Raw genomic sequence first — 26,666 nt, forward strand, 5'->3', positions numbered from 1 at the left:
GTTTACAGTTAACCAAGTATTTCCTGTCTCTAACTTTTAGAGACAGATTCTCTGTTTCTGGCAGATATAGAGCTATACAACCTTCACCATCTATGACAGATAATACTGTCTCTTAGTAAATCTGTATCTCCCCACTATGACAGAAATGGGGTAAGACTGTAAGAGTTTAGGTCAGAGAAAAAGAGAGTTCTTTATAGGTCTGCTACATTAAATTATAGGACCATTGTATTAGTTTCCTAGGACCACTATAGCAAAATATCACAAACTGGGTAGCTTAAAACAGAAATCTATTGTCTCATAGCTCTGGAGGCCCAAAGTCCAAAATTGAAGTGTTGGTGGGGACCAGCTCCCTCTGTAATCTGTAGGGAAGGATACTTCCTTGCTTCTTTCCAGCTTCTGGTGATGGCCGTGTCTCCTTGGCATTCCTTGGCTTATAACTGCAGCACACCAGCCTCTTCCTCTGGAGTCTCACGGTGGTTTCCACTGTCTTCACGTCATCTTCTTAATAAGAACACTGAGCATATTGAAATAAGAGCCAACTCTACTCTAGTATTACCTCATCTTCATTATTTATGTCTGTAACAACCTTATCTCCAAATGAAGTCACATTCTGAGGTACTGGGGGTCAGGACTTCAGCATATCTTTTGGTGGGGGTGGGGGGACGCTATCCAACCCAGAGCAACCATTAACCAGTATCAGATATAAACGTAAATTGGTATGCCCAGGCCTAGACAGCTAGCCAGATCTTTCTCTGGATCATCTCTCTTCTTAGAGGAGTTCCATTGCCTGGAGATGGCATCATGGAGGGAGTCACTTTTCTCCTTTAGATGCCAATCAGCAGAAGAAGAAAGAGTAAAGGGAAGAGGTTAGACCTGCTGAGAATCACACTTGGACCACAGTATAACTACAAACATCCCATCTATAATGAATATCTTTTTAGAGGATTTACGATGTTCTGTCAGACAGAAAAAGCAAGGAAAGAACTTCCCTCTCTCTTGCCATTCTTTATTCTAAGAAGTTCCTTTGGAGAAATACTCCCTCAGTCCCCTAGGAGTGCCCTGCTTTCCATCAACTCAATCTAGCAGAGGTCACTAACCTCCAGAGCCATTGACAGCCTCCAATTCACCAATGGAAAAACCACCATTAAAAAAACAAACAAACAAACAAAACAGTGAAGAAAGGGTTCAGAAACAATGTGTGAGGGGGTAGATTTGCATTACCTCCCACTTCAGCCTTTGTCTTCAAAGTCCTTTCTGCAGAGTATTAAATGGTGTTTGGCTTTTTTTCTTTTTTGTTTTTCTCCTTTTGGAGGGGAGGAGAAGTCAATGAGATTTTTGAAAAGGCTTGGAACAGAGAGGTCACTTTTCAACAAATGACATGTAAGACAAGATAAATTTACATTTTTCAGCCTCATGAAAAACAAGGACAGCTTTGTCTGGGATTCACTAAGAAGTCATTGAAGGTAAGCATTGGCTGCCTACTGGTCATAGTGGAGTAACACCCAGAGAAACATGAGCTAAAGAGAGTTTATATGCAACCATAGGTTGAACATCCCCAACTTCCCACAAAGGCTTTTCGTTTCCATTTGGAATGAGGCAATGAGGATACGATAACCTAGACAGGCCAGCCCCTTAGTCACCAAGCAAAACTCTTGACATTTGCCTAATTATCTTTTCTCAACATCAGTCATTTCTTGAAGTCTCAGCTTCATTCAGATGCCAGGTATTTCCGAAATTAATCATGTCATTGAAAGCGGCATCTTTTCATGTAAATGGACTTTATTATCTGGATCAGAAAGCCCCCTCTTTGAGTAGCAAAAGCCCATTTGTAGGGAAAGTGTCTGAAATCTGACATGCTACCTTTCAAGAAAGATTCTTAGTGTTGACCTCCCAGCAAGCACCAAGCATTCGTCACTGTGAGCTTATTACATGAGAGAGAGTGTGTGTGTGTGTGTGTGTGTGTGTGTGTGTGTCTGTGTCTGTGTAGCTAAGAGCCTTGGGCTGGCTGCATGCTAATTTGCCCCATTGTTTCAGGGTGACTGCCTTTCCAGTATTTAGGAACAAAGCCTTTTTGCATAAGCCCCTACCTACAATTATTTTATGTTTACTTCAAGGGCCATCATCTTATCTTTATTGCAACTATATTAGGGGATGCCAGAGCTTCTTTGTCTCCTTGTAAGGCTGCAGATTACAGACAGAGTTTAGTATGATACCAGGACACTGCTCTTTCATTTAAAGGCATTTCACAAATGTTTGAGGACTCTGGACTAGACCAACACGTGGCTTTTGCCCAGCCTCTCTGAATTTAGAGAGGGGAGGAGGAAAATGCTTCTAAGAACTTAATGAAGTGCCCTCAAATTCAATTTTTGGTGTATAAAATTTGGTCCATAAAGGATGGGGCAAATGAAGAATTAGAAAGCAAGAAATTCCCACTTGCAGAAGTATCACCAAAACTGTCACAGGGCCTCTAAAAGGGTTGCATACTCAGATTCATAGCGCTGGCTGGAGTGTTATCTAACTACAGATCTTCCTCCACTTATGATGGGGTTACATCCCGAACAACCTATCATAGGTTGCAAATATCCTAAGATGAACATGCACCCAACCTACCAAACATCATAGCTTAGCCTAGCCTATCTTAAACGTGCTCAGAACACTTACATAGCCGATGGCTGGGCAAAATCATCTAACATAGAGCCTATTTTTTACTAAAGCATCGAATAACTCATGTTAAGTTACTGAATACTGTACTGAAAGTGAAAGGCAGGATGGGTGGTGAGTGTATCGGTTGTTGACCCTGTGGTCGTGTGACTGACTGGGAGCTGTAGCTGCCGCTGCCCAGCGTCAGAAGAGAGGATCGCAGGGCATATCGCTAGCCCAGGAACAGATCCAAATTCAAAAGCGGAAATAGTCCAACCACTGTAAGACAGGGACCTTCTGTAGCTAGTAGGTTTACCTGATAATAAACCAACTCCAGAAGCACAATACCAGTGGAAAAGCACCCCCCCACACCCTTGTGTGTATAGGGACATATAAGGAAAGTTCCTTCTATATCCCTGACTCACTTTTCTTTTGTTCTGTGCTTTAACAACTGGGTGTTAACTCCTCTGAGAGGAGTACAGAAGAGTAATATTAACTACCTGCAACCCTCCCTCCTATGTGGAAATAAAATTAATGTTGTGACATAAGCTGACAAAAACCAGGAAATTAAAAGTTAAGGCTGAGACTCCTTCATGATGTTTTACCTTTTTTGGTTATTGTAAAATGAATATAGTGAGGATAATTCGCTGGAGGAAAGACCTAATCATGGAGTTCATCAAGAAAGAGTAAAAAAAAAATTTTTTTTTTAATCTACTTTTGCTCTCTTCAAGCCAACTGAAGACTGGTTTTCAAGAGTATGCCACTTTCTCTTATCCCTCCCTTTTCTTAAACCTGAAGACTTTCTTAAACCAAAGGAAAATGAAAACCTCCCCTACATAGTCTTCAAAAAGGCTAAGTAATATTTTCCCCAGTCTTTAAAACAAACGGACCCAGGCTCAAAAAAATCAAGTATGTCCTAAATCGGAATCATCAGAGAGCACAGACTGTAGTCTGGAATTTGAAAATACAGTTTTGGATAGTTCCATTAACATCCAAAGTCCTATAGGAAAAATAAACATAAAAATCAACTTTTGAGAGGCTGTATTTAAGAAAGACCTCAACCCCTCCATTCTTTTGCTGTGTTTGAAGATCAGCCAAAAGAGAGAAAAGGGAGTGTAAATTCAAGGAATGAAGCTCTAGGCTGTAGGCCAGAAACTCTGAACATTCATCTTTCCCCCTTTTGCTGAGAAGAATGTTCCTGGGGAAGAAGTTCCATGATGGGCTTGCTTCTAAGGGCTTTTCTGAACTCCAAAAAAAAATGATTGTAAACTTTACCTTCCTCCCTGCATCTGTCTTCCGTCATGCTAATCTTGGGCTCCTTTCATCTTTTGGGTTCACTGTTACCATACAAATGGCTTATTCTGGTGCCTAGGGATGCCCTGTATTACCATCCTTTCTATTTGGATATATGGCTCAACTTTATCTTATTTTGCAACTATACCACCACCTCCTGGGTTGCTCATAATTTCCATAGCTATTTACACATAACATTTCAGGAAGTGGTTAAATTTCATCCAGAACGGTTAACCGTAATAACTAGATTATAAGCTTCTTGAAGGCAGGCTTCTCAAATACGTTGACAATTCTTACAAAATCGAAAGGCAGATCACATAGGAAAGGATACCTTTCTAATATATGAATGTATTCATATGAAAAAAAAACAGTGAAGAATGTTTAAAACTGGCACTATATAACAAACTTCAAGATGCACAAACCCTGTTTACATTATCTGTAATATTGAACCCAATAAATAATACTAGCAAAGATGCTTACAAATTTCTGTCAAAGTAAACAGCAGTCATCAATGGGAAATCATGTGAGATATCCACAAAGACCATCACTACCCACTAACTAATGGCTTTTTATCTATTTCTTAGGACAGTAGGAACTGAAAATTTTACCCTTTCTCCCCTGCCCATATAGATGTAGATACAGAGTCAGGGATCAGGCAAGCCTCAATCTCCAGCAAATGGTGAATTACATACTTTCTAAAAATTTGCTTATATTTATTAGACTCAAACCAAAGACCAATGGGCTGCCTAGGCTGTGTTTGTATAAAATTGGCATACCTAGGAAGTTTAGGAGTTGGCAGTGTCCTGGATAAAGGGAGATAGGAGGGTCTATGACAGCAGGGACAACTAATCTAAATGTAATCATTAGGGGAGTGCTGTCTGCTAGGAAGTCAAGAAGGCAGGGAGAAAAGCAGAGTTTTGCTCTAATATCCATTAAATTAGTCATTAGGGATTCCAAATTTTATTTGATTTGAAGTCCTATTCCTGGAATGAGGTTTTTTTGTTTGTTTTTTATTTTTGTTTTGTTTTGTTCTGTTTAGGAGAAGAGGGTCTGTAAACACCAACGCCCCTTCTCTCGACTGCTGCTTTGGAAAAGTAGAAATATTTTCCTACAAAGTGAAATCCGGTCATTAGAAATTGGGCCTGCAGATCCCACTCGTGGTGGCTGGGGCTTGAAGGCCTTTCTGTGACATAGTTCTTGTCTTTGAAGAGAGCATAGAGGATGGAATTTGCAAAACCTCTCAGCTGGGTATCATCACGGAATTTGATAGTTCAGAGCTAAAAACCTATTTGATCACATTCGACTCCTATTGCTTACCTGTGAAGTTCTCTAATTCTTTTATTAAATAAAAAGAAACCTGAAATGGGCACCTGAGTGGCTCAGTCGGTTAAGCGACTGCCTTCGGCTCAGGTCATGATCCTGGAGTCCCGGGATCGAGTCCCGCATCGGGCTCCCTGCTCAGCAGGGAGTCTGCTTCTCCCTCAGGCCCTCCCCCCTCTCATGCTCTCTGTCTCTCATTCTCTCTCTCAAATAAATAAATAAAATCTTTAAAAATAAAATAAAATAAAATAAAATAAAATAAAGAAACCTGAATTATTGTTCTTTAGAAAGGCAACAATATTCCTATAGTACTTGGTGAGCTGCAGAACTCACACTGGAAAGAGTTTCTAACATGGCTCCAAGATTGAAGTCAATGGCATCTGTCTTGTGTCTTAATCAGCCTAAAGCTGGTGGACCTGGAGTCCCATTATCCATCTTAATTTCAGATGAATGACAACCTCAGACCCTGGGAGGAGACATAGGTTGCTTTGATTCTTTCCTAAACTGGAATCGTCAAAGCAGCCTCAAAAGCAATTCACAGTTCATCCCACCCTCTCCCCAAATCTGTTCAAGTTTCAGCCCCCTTTGCTGCATGAGTACCTGAAGTAGTTTCTCTGCCCCTGAGGGAGTAGTCCGTGTATTACAGTCAGGATGCCCACATAATAGCAATGAACCTCTTCATGAAATACCTCCTATCAGGGGAAACATGGGGATTTGCATCATTTTATAGCTTACTATCCCATGTTTTCTGTCCCACATTTCCTCAAGAAGAACTGCAGACGAGAATCGGGTAATTCAGTTATTAGCATATTCTAGGACTATGGTCGCGTAACTTGCCTTATGTAATACATATGCTGCTAATATATGTAAATATATGTAACATATGTAAATCCTTCCCCTTTTGTTATTATTTGGTAAACTCAATCTTGATTTTACATTGATTTTTACTGAATGTCAGAAATCATAGCTCTTCATTCTGATCAATTTCTTTGTTTCAGTTGGCAAGCACTTCAGGGATAATTCAAGACATGTAATTCATTGAACATTTAACGGTCTAATATGTACACAGTACTGCGCTGGAGAGTTAGACAAGTGTTAGCTTTGTTATTTGTAAAATAATATATGCACACAAATGGACATACACATATATATACTCACATTATCTTTCCTAAAAACTGTCTTTCTTCCTAAGAGCACCCTAGCACAGCAGTTCAGGGTGTGGGTTCCAAAGCCAGACTACCCGTGTTCCAGGACTTGGTCTGTCACTTACTAGCCGTGAGACCTTGGGCAAAGTCATATCTAACATCTCTGGGTACCTCTTTTACCTCAAATATATGATGGAGATCATAGTAGAGCCTATGTCAAGGGGGCTTCTTGAGAATTACACCCAGAGAGAAGACTGGCTGAGACTTGGACATGGAGTAAACAATAGCTAGTATTGGTGTTTCCTCCAACTGTTCTCTTTACAGTTCCTTCTCTATCAGGTGGGGGGGAGGCATTAAATGACTTTTAATGGGCATTTGAAGTTTTAGACGCTGTCATTATTATAACAAGCATTAGCAATGTATTATCAAAATGCAATAAGGAAGCACAGGAGATGAGGTGGGGAGAGACTGATTTAGATGTAGAGTTTGGGCAAAGCCATCGGAAAGGAAGTGGAATCCAAACTACCCTCAAAATGCTGGGTAGTTTTGATAGACAGAGGGCTTTTTTGGCAAAGGCAAATAAAAACAACCTAAGAAAAGGTCCTTAAAGAGAATAATGCCTTTGGGGTCAGCGTGTAAGGGATGGAGGTGGAGGGCTATGGGTGAAGGTGTAGGAGAGGTGGTGGAAAATTAGTCTGGAAAAGAGTATTTAGGCCATATTATTGAAGACTTTCAGTAACCCACAAAAATAGATAAGTAAGCAAATAAATGAATGGGCTTCATCCTATAAACATTTTGAAGCCAGTGGAGTGTTTTTTTTTTTTTAAGGAAAAAAAAATCACATGATCAACTCCATTTTATGTAACATCAAAAGTAGCATGGAAAATAAGTCAAAGGGAAAAGAGTGTGGAAGCAGGAAGCCAAGCTACAACAGCAGTATGGTAAAAGATTAATCAATCAATACACAAATGACAGAGAAATAAAAAGAGTTTGAGAGGGGAGGGGGCTTGGGAGGCTAGGCAAAATGAGTGAATGGGATCAAGAGGTACCAACTCCCAGTTACAAAAGAAATAAGTCATGGGATGTAATGTACAGTATGGTGACTATAGTCAATAATACTGTATTGCATATTTGAAAGTTGCTAAGAGAAGAAACTTTAAAAGTTCTCATCACAAGAAAAAAAATCTAAGAAGGTTTGTGCGTGTAATTTTCTTGAATACAGAGTAATCATTCAGTGGCTTAAAACTTAAAGTTTCAATATTGAATGTCAAGTGGTCAACAGGAACCCCCAGCCTCTCCATCCTCCTGAGTGACTGGCCATCTTCTGAAGCAGCCTTTCTGTGTTCATTTTTCAGGCAACTTTCGATCCCTTCCTGTAGCTAGTTCTAGATGTCCTTCAGTATTGTGAACAAATAGACCATCCAGCATTATGAAGCCCATGTGTGCGGGAACCTGCTCCTCTGAGATATAGGGCGTGTAGGTTGCTTTACTTACAGCTCCTCCCTCTCCAACCATTGTATTCTCAACTCATTTCTGTGTGCCCCCCCCTTTATTTCCAAGTGACATTTTCAGTCTTTCAAAATAAATAAATATTGAATATCAGGATGACTTTTCTTTCTTTTTTTTCTCTTTTTTGCATTTGAATGGTAACTTCTTAAGTAGTCTCTTTGTAGCCCTTCCCAGCCACCCAAACACACAGTGGGCATCACATGAGGGCAACAGAGAAGAATAAAAGGTGGGACATCAAACTTAAACCTTGATGTTTATTCTCTGGCAGGTTAATATTAGGGTACTGACATCCAGCCCAGAATATAACTGGTATCTCCAAAATCTCAGTTAGCATTCCTCAACACATTCCATAGCCAAATCTCTCTTTGAAGACTATCTCCTCTTAGTACCACTGTGGAGGAAAAACAAAGACAGAATGGAAGGAAATTTCATACCATAGTTCAGGAATGTGTGACTTCTGCAGCTGCTAGCCACTTTCCTAAGTTAAATCATTGCATCATCAAATCAGTTACTCATCAAGCTGGACTACAGATGTTACCTTGCTTAGGTACTCAAAACATCACATTGCTTGAATGAACTTAATGAGAACTATGCTTTTCATTTCTGAAAAATCCTTTATTTCCATAGATTATCACAGTATCATATCCAATCCTGATAACAGAATTATTTTTTTTCCTTGTGATATTTCTCTTGGCTATTTCTCTGACCCTTCTGCAATCTTCAAACAGACATGCACAGACATATACTCACCTCCTTCTCACAAATTTATTTTTCACTTATTTTTTAAAACTAGCTTCAAACATCAAGGTGCCTTGGTTGCTCAGTAGGTTGAGCTTCTGGCTCCTGATTTCGGCTCAGGTCATGATCTCAGGGTCATGGGGTCAAGCCCTGCATCGGGCTCCATGCTCGACAAAGAGTCTGCTTAGAATTCTCTCTCCCACTCCCTCTCCCTCTGCCCTTCCCCCAGCTTGCGCTCTCTCTCTCAAATAAATAAATAAATAAATCTGTTAAAAAAATTTATTAAAAATAAAAAATAGCTTCAAACATCAAGACAGTTCTTGCATATTTAACCAAGATGATGAGATCTCACTGATTGCTTCTGACTTGAGTTTAAAATGTCAAGTTCTGTTACCCTGTATGAGATAAGGTTTATTGTTTTGCTTTTAGTATAGTTACTTGTCTTTCACTGATCAAATGATTTCTCCAGTTATTAGTGTGTACAAGGTGAGCACCATCCCTGCCTCTCCACCCTTCATGTGAGCCACATACCACATTGTGCAGCATGATACCCTCAGTGAATCAGCCATTAGTTGTCTTGGGCCCCAAGACAACAGAAGGCGACCCACAAATCCTCCCTCCTAGAGTGGCAAGAATCCAGATCTTGTTATCCTGGGAGCTGCTGCTTGGAGAGTGAAGAATGAGGGCAAACAGAGCAGGCCTGGCTCACACTAAACATGGCTATCCAAGAATATGCTGACATTTCCAGAAGATTGGAATGGGCAAGATCCCAGCTGGAAAAACCATGAATGTATTTACTTCACAATTTTTAGGTTTTCATATCTTTGCTTTACTATATGTAGAAATGGATTCAACCTGAGTAGCTTGAAACAATAAAATGAAAAATGGGGTGGGAGGTATGCAAGCAAAACTAACTTGAATAGACTATATTAATGCACAGACACACAACCCCCCCCAAAAAAAATCCTCAAAACTCTTGCCTATATTGGGAAGCAAAAATTTATAAAACAGAGGCAGACATAAAAGAAGAAGTTGTTTATTTGTTTGTTTGCCTTTATAAAACCCATTTGGGAGAAACATCCATATATATACATCAGTTATCTGGCTTGTCCCAGTTATACTGATGTTAGAGATGTCCTTTGTTAGAAATTAATGTGTGTAATAAAGTTTTACATTTTTCATATGTTTTGAAGTATATGAGCTATATTTCTTTTGACTGCATAATTACTTTTTGTACACAAGAAAAATGAGGTGCTTAGCCCTAAGTAAATAACCTCAAAACAAACCAAGAATAATAGTTACATTCTTTTCATCTTCTGGGCTGTATACAATAAATATTTCCAGAAACTTTTTAAGTTGCATTACTGTGACTTTTTGCCAAAAAAAACCCAAAAAACAAAAAACTTTTATTGACTCAGAACCAAGTTCAGACAAAAATATGCCCACCTCCATATTGATATTTTGATGTTTGTTGAGAGCATAGAGTAATTACAGCTACCAGCTTTTTTCCGAGTTTATATTAATTTCCAAAGTGTTTTCCCTTTACATTCCAAAGGCATAAAACTTCTACTCCGAATAAACCTTTTGGGAAATAGGACAGTATGTTTAAGACAATTTAAGCAGTTTATTTTTCTGTATAGGTGCTTTCAATAACTCCTAAATTCTTACAGAAGAGATCATTATCAACAAAATTACATGTTATATTGATTACAGGTAGTCTCCTTTGCATAAACTGCATTTTCAAGGCCAAGCATTTAGCTGCTTCTAAACAATGGGACTTTCTTTAAAAATAAAAATAAAAAAGGAAACTAGCTCTGTCATTCACACCTTGAAGAACCAATTTGGGTCTTTAAAAATAGTTATATGGAGGCTGTAAAATCTCAAATTGGGAGTGGGGTGGTGAGACGGTGCTACAAATGCTAACAGAATTATTAGGAGACCCCTCATCCTTTCTGGTAGCTGGCTCCACTATAATTACCAGCCAGTCTGTTGTTTTCTTTTCTCCTCCTGGTAGCATGTAATATGACCTTGATTTTTTTTTAACACGTTACTGAATTTGGTAAAGAAGTTCTACATTTTGCTAAGCTTGAGTAAATCAGGAAAATACTGACATTTTAAGTTGCTCATGATGGACTCCATAGAAATAAAGTATGTATGACATATATTTCCCCCTCATCTGAGTAATTATGACTGTAACTTGGGCTTTTTCTAAACAGTAATTGGGAAAATAAAACTATCGTGGGTCTTCTTTCTCTCTCTGGTTCCTAGATCAGAATCTGAGTGTGTAGGTATTGCCTATGCCTGTAGACGTATAGGACAAGCGAACAAATGCCATAATCCATATATTAATAGTAGTTGTCTCTGTAAATTAGGATTCTCAGTGATCTTATTATTTTTTACTTTATGATTTTAATTCCTTCTGTGATAAACAATCGTTATTTTTATAATAAGTAACTTTATTAATTTTTTAAAATATTCGTTCTAACTTTCAATAAAACTTTTGAAATGGGCTAAACGAGTTTTTAAGTCTCTGCAAAATAGAGACTATTACTTTTCTTCTAGAAATTGTGTATGCATTGGTGACAGTGGGAAGAGACAGGTGTTCTGGTAAGAGTAAAAAAGTAAAGATCAAAGATCAGTAAGGATCTGTACCAGGCAGTAATCTGCCCTAGAAAAATTGGAAAACAGAGAGCCAATCCAAAAAAAAGACCAATCTCAACATATTGACAGAAAAGAGGCTAGTGTGAGGAATGAGGGCAGGAATATTTCATCAGTTCAAAAGGTTTGTTTGTTTGCTCATTTGTTTGTTTTTTGAAGAACCTACCTATAGAGAATATGGTCCAATACCCACAGAGAACACTGAGGGAAGTGTAAGAGACTAAAGAGAGGGATACTTCGAGCTTCCAAGTACTGTGCGTTTGTAGAAGAAGGATCATTCTCTGCAGTGACCTATAAAAAAGGCTTAAGATTAACTGGTACACCTAGAGAATGCAGTCCATATAAATTGTGCCTTGAAATATAACCTCTCCGATTCAGAGAGAGAGAGAGAGAGAGAGAATGACTCTGTTGCTTTCCTTTGTTAGTCATTATCTACCACTGATTCAGAAACTTCTGATAAACCTGGTGGGTTGTAGGTGGTCAATAGGTCATGTTCTGTTCCATCTATCTGTTGCTGCTAGAATACCAAGTTCCCTACCTACTCTCTACCTTTATGGCTTTCATCACTCCCCAGCATAAACTCTTTTGCATTCAGACCACCCTTCTTTGTATTGAACACGAACATCTTCTCACGGTCTGTGAATACCCTAATTCATTTCTATGTTTTTAATTCTGTCAGTCTTGCCAAAAATACTTTTTTTCAGATTCATCTGCTACCTACTTTCAAAGATTACATAGAAGACTCCACACAACACTGAACAAACCCTTCCCCAAAACTTTGCAGACCTGTGGTTAAACTCCATATATTTACTTCAATACATCCAGGCTTTTATCGTATACCTCTTATCTCTGCCTAGATCTGGATCCAATCTCTTAGAAGATGCGCATCACCAGGACAGAGAAAGAGCACAGGGTGTGGATACTCCACACAGACACATTATATGAATTATTTGTGGGTCTTCCAGCTTCCCCTTCATTCTCATTCTGCAGCCAGAGAAGAGAATTAGAAGATTGTTCCAGAAGTGTGGCCCAAGTGCTCACATCTGGCTGACCTGTCCTTCCAGACTGCAACTCTGCAAGCCTGGAGGTTTTCAAATGAATTAAGCTCAGACTCTCCACAAAAAGGCCCTGGTTTCTTCTTTCCTCTTCCCACCACCTGTTCCCTCCCCCATATTCCTCTATCCTGTTCCAGTGGAGACTTGGATCAGTTTAACTAGATGATTTCCCTTCTGTCTGATAGCAATTCAAAAATACAAAACTAATACTGCCATTCCTCCTCATAATGAAGGTACTCTTCTTTTCTTTTAGTAAGAAAAAACAAGTTTTACACTTTGGGTTTGTTTACTGGATAGAATCCAAAGACAGAGCTGTAAGACAAAGGACAGAGTTTTAAATGATGACTTGTCTGTTTATAGATGAGTAATTGGACTTGCCACACTGGCGCTGTGGGATGGTGACTTGCAGGTCTGATATTTATTTACACAATTCACTGAATGTAACAGATTTTGAAATATAGCTTATAAACATTTAGAAAATATTGTTTCTAAGTATCTGCAGCTTCTTTACAGTGTATCAAGCTATTTATTTTGAAACAGCATCTCTTTTTATTAAGAGGTAAAGTAGATAGCTGAGCAGAGACGCATGCAGCATGGAACATAATTAATATTGTGGGGGAGAAAGAAAGGAGATCGCTGTTATGCGGCTGACAATCAGTCCTCCCTCACAGGAAAGGCTTTTCCAATATGTAGATGAGGATGTCGCCCCTAGATATGTATTTGAACCTTCTATATAACGTTACCTTGACTTTATGATGTGTGAGTGGAAGTGCACTTGTTCAGGATCAGTAGGCCCTCCAGACCAAAACACTGAAGGCTTGGTGTTAGATTCCAAAAGCGGCCACAGAACACTCTTTCCTTGCCTAGATCCATGTTCTTGAACTCAGGCTTTGCACCTCCATCCCTTTGGAGATGGAGTCTATTTCTCCATTTCTTGAACCTCAACTGCCATGATGACATGCTTTGACCAATAGGTTACAGCAGAGGTTCATTGCACCAGTCTTGAGTATATGCCTCAAAGGACTTTCCACCCTCTGGTCTCACTGTTAAAACCCTGAGCATCAGCCATGAGAATAGCCTGAGCTGTCCTGGTAGATGATGAAACTCTTGGCCTAGTCACTCCCATAACCACAGGTGACAACCAGCCAGCCCCCAGAAGCAGGGCCCCTACCTGACTCAAGGCTGACCACAGATGCATGAGTGAGCCCAAACAAGATCAAAAACACTCCCCAGCTGAAAGCCCAACCCAAATTGCAGACCCATAAAATCATAAGCTAAATTAATAATTATTGTCTTGAGCCACTAAGTTTTAGGGTGGCTATTTCAGCAGCAAATGCTAACTGAGGCAGGGTTTTGATAGTGCAGTGGGTGATAGCCAATGTCTTGGTTATGTAAACATAAGGCCACCTCATTTCTACATGAAACAAGCAAGTCATTTATCCAAACTAAATTTATCGAGCACTTACTCTAATTCAAGGTTTGTTCAAGGTGCTGGGAGTACAATAATGAACAAGAGCAATTAAATTCCTTCCTTCTTTGAACTTACATTTAGTGACTCATAGAGACAATAACAGATAAAAAAGTAAATATAGAATATAGTGTGCAATAACAAAAAATTCTATAAGATAAAAATAAAGCTGGAAAAGAAGACAGATAGTAATGGGGAAGCTATATTTCATAGGGTAGTGAGAGATAGCCTTGCTGAAAAGGAAATTTGAGCAAAATATAAAGCACAGGATTGAGCCATACAGAAATCCACAACAACGGTACTGTTCGATGGGACATTTTAAGTTAAAATTATATTCTAGTGGCCCCCACGAAGATTTCAGTCCAGGATTCCCTTTGAGTCTTTTGGTAGTGATTCCATAATCTTGCCCAGCATTCAAACCTATCCTGCCATCAAACCTTCACATTTTAGATTTAATGGTTAGTCCTATAAATAGCCGAAAAATATTTCTGGCAGGTTGAAGAATTTTCTGATGTTAAATTGTAAATGGTAGGCAAAATCATATTTCTGTGATTAAACCAATGTATTCCTCTTAGGAAATACAAGTTATTTCTCTGGTAATCTTTTATTAGATTTTTAAAAATATGTGTACCTAAGTCTCTCTTCTTTTAATCCCTCAGAAAAATCTCTAAGGTAAAGCAAGGCTTTTGTTTTCATTGCTATTGTTTTTGTGTGTTTTAACAAATAGTATTATATAGGTTTTTGAAGCATTGCATAATTATGGTTTTTTGTTTGTTGTGAAACAAAAATTGAATGAGACATAGAGACAAAACTTTATAACTCATGTTCTGTGTTTGATTATTAGAAAACACTATTGAAGAGCACGTGGCTGCCTCAGTCAGGAAAGCGTGCAACTCTTGATCTTGGGGTCATGAGTTCAAGCCTCACGTTGGGTGTAGAGATTGCTTTCAATAAATGAATAAATAAATTTTAAAAAAAGAAAACAATATTGAACCTTTTAATTTACTCGCAGAATTCCAAAAGCATCTGGTATGTACCGTAGAAAAAAGCAAGTTAGTTGACTTCCAACAATGCCGAGCCCTTATGCCCTTTAACAATCAAAACAAATCATCCTCCACAAACTTGATCTAAATCTGCATTGGAATTCATGCAGCGGGTGAGTAAAAGGTGAGGTTTGGGAACACATTTCACCATGTGGCTGAGCATAGAACAGTGTGGTAAAGACTGCTGGCAGCTTTTTCCTCTTTCTGGCACAAAGCTGGCCTACTTCTCCCAGCCTGTCTCTGCCTTATAAGCAATCATGCGACTGAGTTCTAGCCAATATAAGGTGAGCAAGGTGTTCAGGCCACCACAAGGCCTGACCCATAAAAATGTACACACAGTCGCTTATGTTCTCTCCCCTTCATTTGGCCAAGTATCGGTATCCAGGGGATCGTGAAAGTCTGTTCTGCAGCTGCCACAGCCTCCACCAGGCTGGGCCTCTGAAAAACTTTAGGAGGAGCTTCTGCTTGCCTGTTGAATGAGGAATAAATCTTATTCTTGTTCTGTAAGCCATTATATTTGGCAAGGGGCAGGGAGCTGGGGGCTATTGTTTTGCAGCTCAGCATATCTTAATGAACACAGGAAGGATCTACCTTTCTGCTATGCTGCCCATGTCAGATAAACAAATGTACAATGTTGTTCAGTGAGAATGCCAAGGCAGGCAGAATGTTGAATGAAAACAACTACGGGGGGAAAAAAATGCCAACAATGAGATTTCATCAACACCTAGGTCTAAGAAAACCGTGTTTCTAAATAGAGATCATAGTTCCTATGGCCTTTTTGATTCCTAACAGGTGGAAAAGATGTTGACTTGATAGTACATAGTCAGGAAGTACTGAATGAATGAATGAATGAATGCACGAATGAGTGAAGGGTGCAGGCTTAGAAAAACCTGAGCAATATCAGGAGACACAGGTTTTACCAAATATTCTGCCATGACACAGCTGTGTGAATTTAGATGCATTTCTGAACACATCTCTGAACATTAGCTTCTCTCCTGTGAAACTACAGGGTGGAACTAAATTTTTCCAAGCTGGGAAAGTTTGAACTCTGTTTCTAAGGGTAACTGGTCCTTTCTGGTGAGTGAGAAAGACTTTATAAAAGGCCCAAGGTTACTGTGGTGTGAGAACACAGTTGTACGGCCTGGGGAGCTAATGTCTCTTAGGATTCGGCCACGGTATGAGCTGCCTCTTTGGTTTCTGGGGTGTTCCAGCCTGAGTACCTACAAAAAAACTCATCAAAGCAACTGGTAAATGCAAAGAGGTCCGAGAAAGTCTGTGGTTTGAACTCACTGGCATCACAGGTAAACAAATACAAATGAGGCCCCTGGAGGTTAAGTCACACAGTTACTTCTCCCAGCCAAGGCTGAAATTTACATTTCTGAGCTTGCAACTCAGGATACTTTCTTCGGATTCTTAACAAGTCACATGATGTCTTCCCATGCTTAGCCTTATCCAAGCTTAAAACTGTATCTAACTCATGTAATAAGAATATGTTTTATTTTATTTGTTTGTTTGGTTGTTTAAAAATATTTTGTGTTATCAAGACCTCATCACATCTTTTTCTGCTCCAACAACCTGTAGTAGTAGTTAGACCTCTAAATCAGCTGTTGTAGACCTCTAAATCAGCTCCACTTTTTATTTTCTCTTTTTATATGCACACTAAATATAATAACCAGAATAATCTCAAAATCTTTTGTGACAGGCTTTCCAGCCTGTTATTCTTCCCAATTGAAGGGGGTGTTCTGGTCTTTGTCCTGAAATACACTATTTTGTAACTTCCCTCTGCCAAACTTCAACAGGCTGATACCACCAACCCAACCTCTAAATCCCAGCACACATATTTGTTGTAATTACTGGGTTAGTGTGGTTTTAGTCAGCAAAGCAGGAAATGTGAAAGAAAAATCAGTGTGAGAGATAAATGCTACTGAGTTTGTCATGTCTAAGACAAATGATATCACCAGGACACAATGAAGGATGCTGAAGGAAAAAGGGACCTCATAAATGTAATCAGAAATTTCAGAAAAGGGAGTTGACATAGAAGAAACAAATAAGAAATGTAGCTAAGCCCTTAGCTCATTCATTCATTCTGTAGACACCTGTTAAGTTGTGGAAACTTGCCAGGCCCAACAAAAGGAAAGCCGGTCCGCTTTTTGCCAATACCACACTGTCTTGATTATTGTAGCTTTAGAGTAAGTTGTGAAGTCAGGTGATGTCAGTCCTTTAACTTTGTTCTTTTTCTTCAGGTGGTTCTGGGTCTTTCACCTCTCCATGTAAATTTTAGAATCAATTTGTCATTATCCATAAAATAGTGTGCCAGGAGTTTTGTTGGGATTGTGTTGAATCAGTAGATTAAGCTCTAGACAATACCAAGTCCTCCTACTCATGAACACAGAATCTCTCTCCATTAACTTAGTTCCTCTTTGATTTCTTTCATTCAAGTTTTATAGTTTTCCTCTTATATATCTGATACATATTTTTGTTAGATTTATTCCTAAATATTTTATTTGGGGGGATGCTAATGTAAATAGCATTGTGTTTCAAATTTTAAATTCCACTTGTTCACTGCTAATACATAGAAAAGTGATTGACTTTTGTATATTAACCTCATATCCTTGCAACCTTGCTATGACTGCTTATTAGTTTCGGTTTTTTAGTCAGTCCTTTCACATGTTCTACATAGACAATCATATCAATTGTGAGCAAATACGGGTTTATTTTTTTCCTTCCTAGTATATATATCTTTTATTTCCTTTCCTTGTCTTATGGCCTTAGCGAGGACTTCCACTACAATGTTGAAAAGGAGTGCTGAAATGGAACATCCTTGCCTTGTCCTTGATCTTAGCAGGAAAGTTTCCAGTTTCTCCTCATTAAACGTATTGTTAGTTGTAGGTTTTTTGTAGATGTTCTTTGTTGAATTGAGGAATTTTCCACCTATACCTTCTTTGCGAAGAGTTTTTATAAATGAGTGTTAAATTTTGTCAAATGTTTTTTATACATCTATTGATATGATTATGTGATTTTTCTTCTTTAGCCTGTCGATGTGATAGATTATATTAATTGAGTCTCAAATGTTGAGCCAGATTTACATCCCTGGGATAAATCCTACTTGGTCATGGTGTGTAATTCTTTTTATACATTGTAGGTTTTGATTTGCCAATGTTTTTTTAGACTCTTTGCACATTTGTTCATGAGAGATGCTGGTCTGTAGCTTTCTTGTAATGTCTTTGTCTGGCTTAAGTATTGTAGGGTAATACTGGCCTCATAAAATGAGTTAGGAAGTATTCCCTCTGCTTCTATCTTCTGAAAAAGATTGTAGAGATTTGGTATCATTTCTTCCTTAAATATCTGGTAGAATTTACCAGTGAACCCATCTGGGCCTGATGTTTTCTCTTTTGGGAAGTTATTGATTATTGATTCTGCTTCTCTAACAGACTTAAACCTATTCAGATTCTTTATTTCTTCTTGTGTGCAATTTGGCAGATTATGTCTTTCAAGGAATTGGTCCACTTCATCTAGGTCATTGAATTGGGGGGCACAAACTTGTTCATAGTCCTTAATTATCCTTTCAACGTCCATGATCTCTGTAGCAATGCCCCCTCTTTCTTTTTCTTTTAATTGCAGTATAGTTGACATAAACTGTTATATTAGTTTCAAGTGTACATCATAGTGATTCTTCAATTATGTACATTACACTATGCTCACAATGAAATATGTAGTTACCATCTGTCACCATACAAAGTTATTATATTCTCTATGCTGTACTTTTCATTCCCATGACTTATTTATTTTATAACTGGAAGTTTATACCTCATAATCCCCTTCACCTCTTTCACCCACTTTCCTTTTTTTTTAGTAAGTTTTGACTTCTCTATTTTCCTTTTTTATTTAGCCTATAAAGAAGTTTATTAATCTTTCAGGGCTTTTGGTTTTGTTGATTTTCTCTACTGATTTCTTGTTTTCAATTTCATTAATTTCTGCTCTAATTTTTATTATTTCTTTTCTTCTACTTCCTCTGGACTTAATTTGATCTTCTTATTTAGTTTCCTGCAATGAAAGCTTAGATGATTGAGTTTAGATTTTTCTTCTTTTCTGAGCACTCAATTCTATAAATTTTCGTCTAAGCACTATTTTCACTGCATCTCACAAATTTTGATAAGTCATGTTTTCATTTTTATTTACTTCAAAGTATTTTTAAATTTCTCTTGAGATTTATTCTTTGACTCATATGTTATTTAGAAGTATGTTTTTTAATCTCCAAGCAGTTTGGGATTTTCCAGCTATCTTTCTGATGGTGATTTCTAGTTTAATTCCATTGTGGTATGAGCATTCATTGTATGATTTCTATTCGGTGTGTTTTATGGCCCAGAATGTGATTAGTGAATTAGTGAATATTTAATGTGAGCTTGAGAAGATTAGGTATTCTGCTGTTGTTGAATGAAGTGGTCTATAGATATCAATTATATACAGTTGAAAAAAGGTCTCTTGAGTTCAACTATATCCTTACTGATTTTCTGCCTGCTGGGTCTGCCCACTTCTGATAGAGAGGTGTTGATACCTCCAACTCTAATAGTGGATTCATCTATTTCTCCCTTTAGTTCTACCAGTTTTTGCTTCAAGAATTTTGACACCCTGTTGTTAGTTGTATACACATTACGGATTGTTATGTCTTCTTGGAGAACTGACTCCTTTAGCATCATGTACTGTTCCTCCTTACTCCTGATAATTTTCCTTGCTCTGAAGTTGGTTCTTTGTGAAGTTAATATAGTTATTCCATTCCAAAATCATTCTATGAGTCCAGTATCACCCTGATACCAAAAGCAGATAAAGATACCACAAAAAAAAAAAAAAAGGGAACTATAGGCCAATATCTCTGATGACTATAGATGCAAAAATTCTAAACAAAATATTAGCAAACCAAATCCAACAATACATTTAAAAAATCATACACCATGAACAAGGGGGACTTGTTCCCAGGATGCAAGGCTGGTTTCAGTATTCACAAAACAATAAATGTGCTACATCACATCAATAAGAGAAAGGATAAAAACCATATGATCATTTCAGTAGATGAAGAAAAAGCATTCGACAGAGTACAACATCCATTCATGGTAAAAACCCTCTGCAAAGTAGGTCTAGAGGGACATACCTCAACATAGCAAAGGCCTTATATGAAAAACCCACAGCTAACCTCATACTCACTGGTGAAAAATTGAGCACTTTTCCTCTAAGGTCTGGAATAAGACGAGGATGTCCACTCTCACCACTTTTATTCAACATAGTATTGGAAGTTCTAGCCACAGCAATTAAACAATAAAACAGAATAAAAGGCATCAAATTGGTAAGGAAGAAGTAAAACTCTCACCCTTCGTGGATGACATGATACTATATATAGAAAACCCAAAGGACTCCACCAAAAAACTATTAGAACTGATAAATGAATTCAGTAAAGTTGCAGGATACAAAATCTGTTGTATTCCTGTACACTAATAATGAAGCAGCAGAAAATGAAATTAAGAAAACAACCCCATTTACATTTGCACCAAAAACAATAAAATATCTGGGAATAAACTTGACCAAAGAGGGGAAAGCCCTGTACTCTGAAAACTCTAAAACACCGATGAAAGAAATTCAGGACAATGCCAAGAAATGTAAACACATTCCTTGCTCATGGCTTGGAAGAACAAATACTGTTAAAATTTCTATACTACCCAAGGCTCTATGATTTAATGCAATCCCTATCAAAATACCAGCAGCATTTTTCACAGAACTAAAACAATCCTAAAATTTGTATGGAACCACAAAAGACCCTGAATAGCCAAAGCAATCTTGAAAAAGAAAAACAAAACTGGAGGTATCACCATTGCAGACTTCAAGTTATAGTACAAAGTGGTAATAATTAAAACAGTATGGTACAGGCATAAAAATAGACATACAGATGAACAGAACAAACAGAAAACCCAGAAATAAACCCATAATTATAGGTCAATTGATTCTTCGCCAAAGGAGGAATGAATAAACAATGAGGAAAAGACAGTCTCTTCAACAAATGGTGTTGGGGAAACTGGACAGCTACATGCAAAAGAACGAAACTAGACCACTTTCTTTCATCATAAACACAAACTTGAAATGGATTAAAGACCTAAATATGAGACCTGAAACCATAAAAATACTTGAAGAAAACATAAGCAGTAATTTTTCTGACATCGACCATAGCAACATTTTTCCAGATATATCTCCTGAGGCAAGGGAAATAAAAGTAAAAATAAACTATTGGGAATACATCAAAATAAAAAGTTTCTGCACAGAGAAGGAAATGGTCAACAGAACTAAAGGACAACATCTGTATCTTTGGGGTAAATACCTAGTAGTGCAATTGCTGGGTCATAAGGTAGCTCTGTTTTTAACTTTTTGGGGAACCTCCATACTGTTTTCCAGAGTGGCTGTACAAGCTTGCATTCCCACCAACAGTGTAAGAGGGTTCCCCTTTCTCCACATCCTCCCCAACATTTGTTGTTTCCTGCCTTGTTAATTTTTGCCATCCTAACTGGTGTAAGGTGGTATTTCATTGTGGTTTTAAATTGAATTTCCCTAATGGCTAGTGATGTTGAACATTTTTTTCATGTGTTTGTCAGCCATTAGTATGTCTTTTTTGGAGAAATGTCTGTTCATGTCTTCTGCCCATTTTTTTACTGGATTATTTGTTTTTTGGGTGTTGAGTTTGAGAAGTTCTTTATAGATCTTGGATACCAGCCCTTTATCTGTACTGTCATTTGCAAATATCTTCTCCCATTCTGTGGGTTGCCTCTTAGTTTTGTTGACTGTTTCCTTCGCTGTGCAAACACTTCTTATCTTGATGAAGTCCCAAAAGTTCATTTTTGCTTTTGTTTCCCTTGCTTTTATAGACATGTCTTGAAAGAGGTTGCTGTGGCCAATGTTGAAGAGGTTACTGCCTATGTTCTCCCCTAAGATTTTGATGGATTCCTGTCTCACATTCAGATCTTTCATCCATTTTAGGTTTATCTTTGTGTATGGCATAAGAGAATGGTCCAGTTTCATTCTTCTGTATGTAGCTGTCCAATTTTCCCAGCACCATTTATTGAAGAGACTTTTTTCCATTGGATATTTTTTCCTGATTTATCGAAGATGAGTTGACCATAGAGTTGAGGGTCCATTTCTGGGTTCTCTATTCTGTTCCATTGATCTATGTGTCTGTTTTTATGCCAATACCATGCTGTCTTGATGATCACAGCTTTGTAATAGAGCTTGAAGTCAGGCAACATGATGCCCCCAGCTTTGGTTTTCTTTTTCAACAATCCCCTGGCAATTCGGGGTCTTTTCGATTTTCAAAAGTTTGAATGTGATGTGTGTAGGTGTAGGGTTATTTTGGCATTTGCCCTGCTGGTATTCTCTGAGCTTCCTGGATTTCTGGTTTGATGAATGATATCAATTTGGGGGAAATTCTCCGTCATTATTGCTTCAGTTCCTTTCTTTCTTCTCCTTCTGGTATTCCCATTATATATACATTATACCTTTTGTAGTTGTCCCACAGTTCTTGGTTATTCTGTTCTTTTTTTTTTTTTCAGTCTTTTTTCTCTTTGCTTTTCAGTTCTGGAAATCTTACTGACATATCCTTAAGCTCAGAGATTCTTTCCTCAGCCATACCTATTCTACTAATGAGCCCATCAAAGGCATTTTTCATTTCACTTACAGTATGTTTTTTCTCTAGCATTTCATTTTGATTTTTTTAACATTTCCATCTCTCTGCTTATATTACCCATCTGTTCTTGCATATTATTTACCTTTCTCATTAGATCCATTAGCATATTAATCATAGTGGTTTTAAATACATGGTCTGCAATGGAACTTCTTAGAATAGAGAACCCAGATATGGACCCTCAACTCTATGGTCAAATAATCTTTGACAAAGCAGGAAAAAACATGCAATGGGAAAAAGACAGTCTCTTCAATAAATGGTGCTGGGAAAATTGGACAGCCACATGCAGAAGAATGAAACTCGACCATTCTCTAACGCCATTCACAAAGATAAACTCAAAGTGGATGAAAGACCTCAGTGTGAGACAGGAATCCATCAAAATCCTAGAGGAGCACATAGGCAGTAACCTCTTTGACATCGCCCACAGCAACTTCTTTCAAGACACATCTCCAAAAGCTAGTGAAACAAAAGCAAAAATGAACTTTTGGGACTTCATCAAGATAAAAAGCTTCTGCACAGCAAAGGAAACAGTCAACAAAACAAAGAAGCAACCCACAGAATGGGAGAAGATATTTGCAAATGACACTACAGATAAAGAACTTCTCAAACTCAACACCCAAAAAACAAATAATCAAGTCAAAAAGTGGGCAGAAGATATGAAAAGACACTTCTCTGAAGAAGACATACAAATGGCTAACAGACACATGAAAAAGTGTTCATCATCATTAGCCATCAGGGAAATCCAAATCAAAACGACAATGAGATACCACCCTACACCAGTTAGAATGGCAAAAATGGACAGGGAAAGAAACAACAAATATTGGAGAGGTTGTGGAGAAAGGGGAACCCTCTTACACTGTTGGTGGGAATGCAAGTTGGTACAGCCACTTTGGAAAACGGTGTGGAGGTTCCTCAAAAATTTAAAAATAGAGCTACCCTATGACCCAGCAATTGCACTACTGGGTATTTACCCCAAAGACACAGATGTAGTGAAAAGAAGAGCCATATGCACCCCAATGTTCACAGCAGCAATGTCCATAATAGCCAAACTGTGGAAAGAGCCGAGATGCCCTTCAACAGATGAATGGATAAAGAAGAAGTGGTCCATATATACAATGGAATATTACTCAGCCATCAGAAAGGATGAATACCCAACTTTTACATCAACATGGATGGGACTGGAGGAGATTATGCTAAGTGAAATAAGTCAAGCAGAGAAAGTCAATTATCATATGGTTTCACTTATTTGTGGAATATAAGGAATAGCATGGAGGACACTAGGAGAAGGAAGGGGAAAATGAGGGGACGGGGAATTGGAGGGAGAGATGAACCATGAGAGACTATGGACTCTGAGAAACAAACAGGGTTTTGGTGGGGGGGATTGGTTAGCCCTGTGATGGGTATTAAGGAGGGCATGTACGGCATGGAGCACTGGGTATTATACGAAAACAATGGATCGTGGATCACTACATCAAAAACTAATGATGTATTGTATGATGACTAACAAAACATAATAAAATTAAAAATAAAAAATAAATAAATAAAAATTAATTAATTAATTAATACATGGTCTGATAATAATTCCAACATCCCTGCCATATCTGGGTCTGGTTCTGATCCTTCTGTCTCTTCAAACTGTGCTTTTTGCCTTTTGGTATGCCTCCTTATTTTTGGTTGAATGGTGGACAAGATGTACTAGGTAAAAAGAACAGTGGTAAATCCACCTTTAACAATGCAGTGGTAACGTCTGAGTGGGGGAGGAATAGCATTCTATGGTCCTATGATTACATCTCTTTTAGTGAGTCTGTGCCCCTGGACTATGAACTTCATAAATGCTGCTCAGTTTTTTAATTTTTTTAATCCCCTTTGGCGGTACAAGCTGACTGGAGTTGGATATTTCCCTTCTCCTGGTCAGTTAGGCTCTGATAATAACCCAGTAGATTAGGCTTTTATAAAATAGCTTCTCTTAAGGGAAGGCTTTATTAGGAAGAACAGAATGCTCTAGCACATTTCAAATGGTTAGTTCTCCCCTCTGCCAAATGCCTGAGGGTTTTTTTTTTTTTTTCTATGATTTTCACTGTGAGAACCTGGTTGAGCTCCTAGAGAGAAAACTCACAAAAGTGTGAAGGCCACCCTATGACTGAGCTCCCCTGGAATTTTTATGTCTCAGGCTTATCCACACTGAGCCTCTAGCAGCTCATCAATTCCAGTTCAGGTTTCCTATCCTGCTACTGGTTCCTGTGGAAGTTTCTGTTCCTGGGTTTCTGGTCCTCAGAGTTCCATATCTACCTGTTTGTCTCTCCAATTTTAGGGGCAGAATTTGGTCTTGTGACCTTAGTTGTCTGACGGATCTAAGAAGAATCATTGATTTTTCAATTTGTTCAGCATTTTAGTTGTTGTTAGGATGAAGCGATGACTTCCAAGCTCCTTACATGCTAGACCAGGGAACTTCTTTTTTTAACAAAACCACCATCATGATTCAATAAGAAAAAGAGAGAGAGAGAGAAGCCAGAGCTTGAGAACTGGGTTCAAAACCCAGCTTCCCTCTTGTTACTGACCCGTGAGCAATTTAATCCACTTGTCTGAGTTCAGCTTTCTCTTCTGCAAAAAAGGGATATTGATATGTAGTTTTTCAAATATATATATATTTGGAAAAAAAAACATATATACACATATATATATATGCATGTTCTAGCCCAGGATCTGGTGAGTCATAAGTCTTCAGTAATTGTTAGTTCCTTTCCCCTGTCTCTTATCAGTTGCCACAATAAACCACTTAATCTCCCTGAGGCTATTTCTTCATCTTTCAAATGGGGATAATGATGCCTAAGCTTACAAACTTAGAGGACTGTTTTGATAATCAAAGAGTCAATGTATATATATATAAAAAAAAAACCAGGATAAGTTATTAAACAAAGACAAGGCAAGAATATTAGCACCATAATAATTATTACTATTATTACAAATATTCAAGGCTGTGCTTGACTCACCTGTCTTTGAGGTTTAACACTAAATCAGCAAAGTCTTACATGATGATCCAGCCTGAGCTATTTTCCAAACCAAACTGATTATTTACTTGCTTTAACATTTTTTGTCTTCAATAATCAAAGCTCTTTGTCTCCAAGAATTTGTAAGACTTGTCAAGTTTTCAGTTACCTTTCCTGAATTTGATAAGCCCGTGCAATAGAAGGCTGCAAACAAAAGGCTAAAGTTCTCCTCACTCCGAGTACTCCAAGGGAGAGTCACTCGGTCTTAGGTTCACAAGTGCCAGAATTTTGCCCTCTCTCTACTCCCTGCCAATGAAGATGGTTTTGAGTGATACAGCATGTAAGCCATCAACTACTCCTTAAGACCAAGGGATCGCAGTGAGCATTCTAAGCCCTACACAGCTGGAAGGCAGAAAGACACCTCAGAAACTGTTCACTGTTCTTCTCCATTGCCTCCATCGTATTCCCTCCAGGGCTTCTCATTTGCCAGAATGTCCCACTCAGTCTTTTGACCCTGCCAGGCTTAAGTGACCAACCAACTGTTTCCAATATTCCAAGATCTTACCACAGTTATCTTTGTCTCACTACTCAATAACTTCCATACAATATTCTCCTGGACCTCATTCCCTCAGGGCTGCCAAATTAGGTCTCTGTCCTGCATGTTAAACCTCAGGATGCTACCCCACAAGCATCACATGCCTTCCCTTTCCCTGCATCCTTTTCTGCTACTTCAAGTGAAAGAGTACTGCATTGTCAACTGATACTAAGCATCTTGCATAATTACTTGTAACTAAACTGTTGTCATGATGTCTTTCTTAAAAAAAAAAAAAAATCCCCCTATTGCCTGATCTTGCACAATCAGCAGTTTTCTTTATGGCATCGTTCATTACTGTCCTCGCATTAATCCTGTGCACTGTAGTGCCTCCCCAGTATGAGCTTTCCTTTCCTCTTCATATAGTTTGCTTTTCACTGAAGCTGCTGAGCAGCATAAATCAATACAATGCACACCATAAACACCACAAGTGCTAACCCTGCCAATTGGCTCTCTTTAATTGGTTTCAGCTAAAAACCTGTAAACCTATTTGAAGTGAAAAAG

The sequence above is a fragment of the Mirounga angustirostris genome, unplaced genomic scaffold (genome assembly GCF_029215605.1).
Source record: "Mirounga angustirostris isolate CCGP_5_RB_7025 unplaced genomic scaffold, mMirAng1.0.hap1 SCAF_10, whole genome shotgun sequence".
Classification (NCBI taxonomy): domain Eukaryota; kingdom Metazoa; phylum Chordata; class Mammalia; order Carnivora; family Phocidae; genus Mirounga; species Mirounga angustirostris.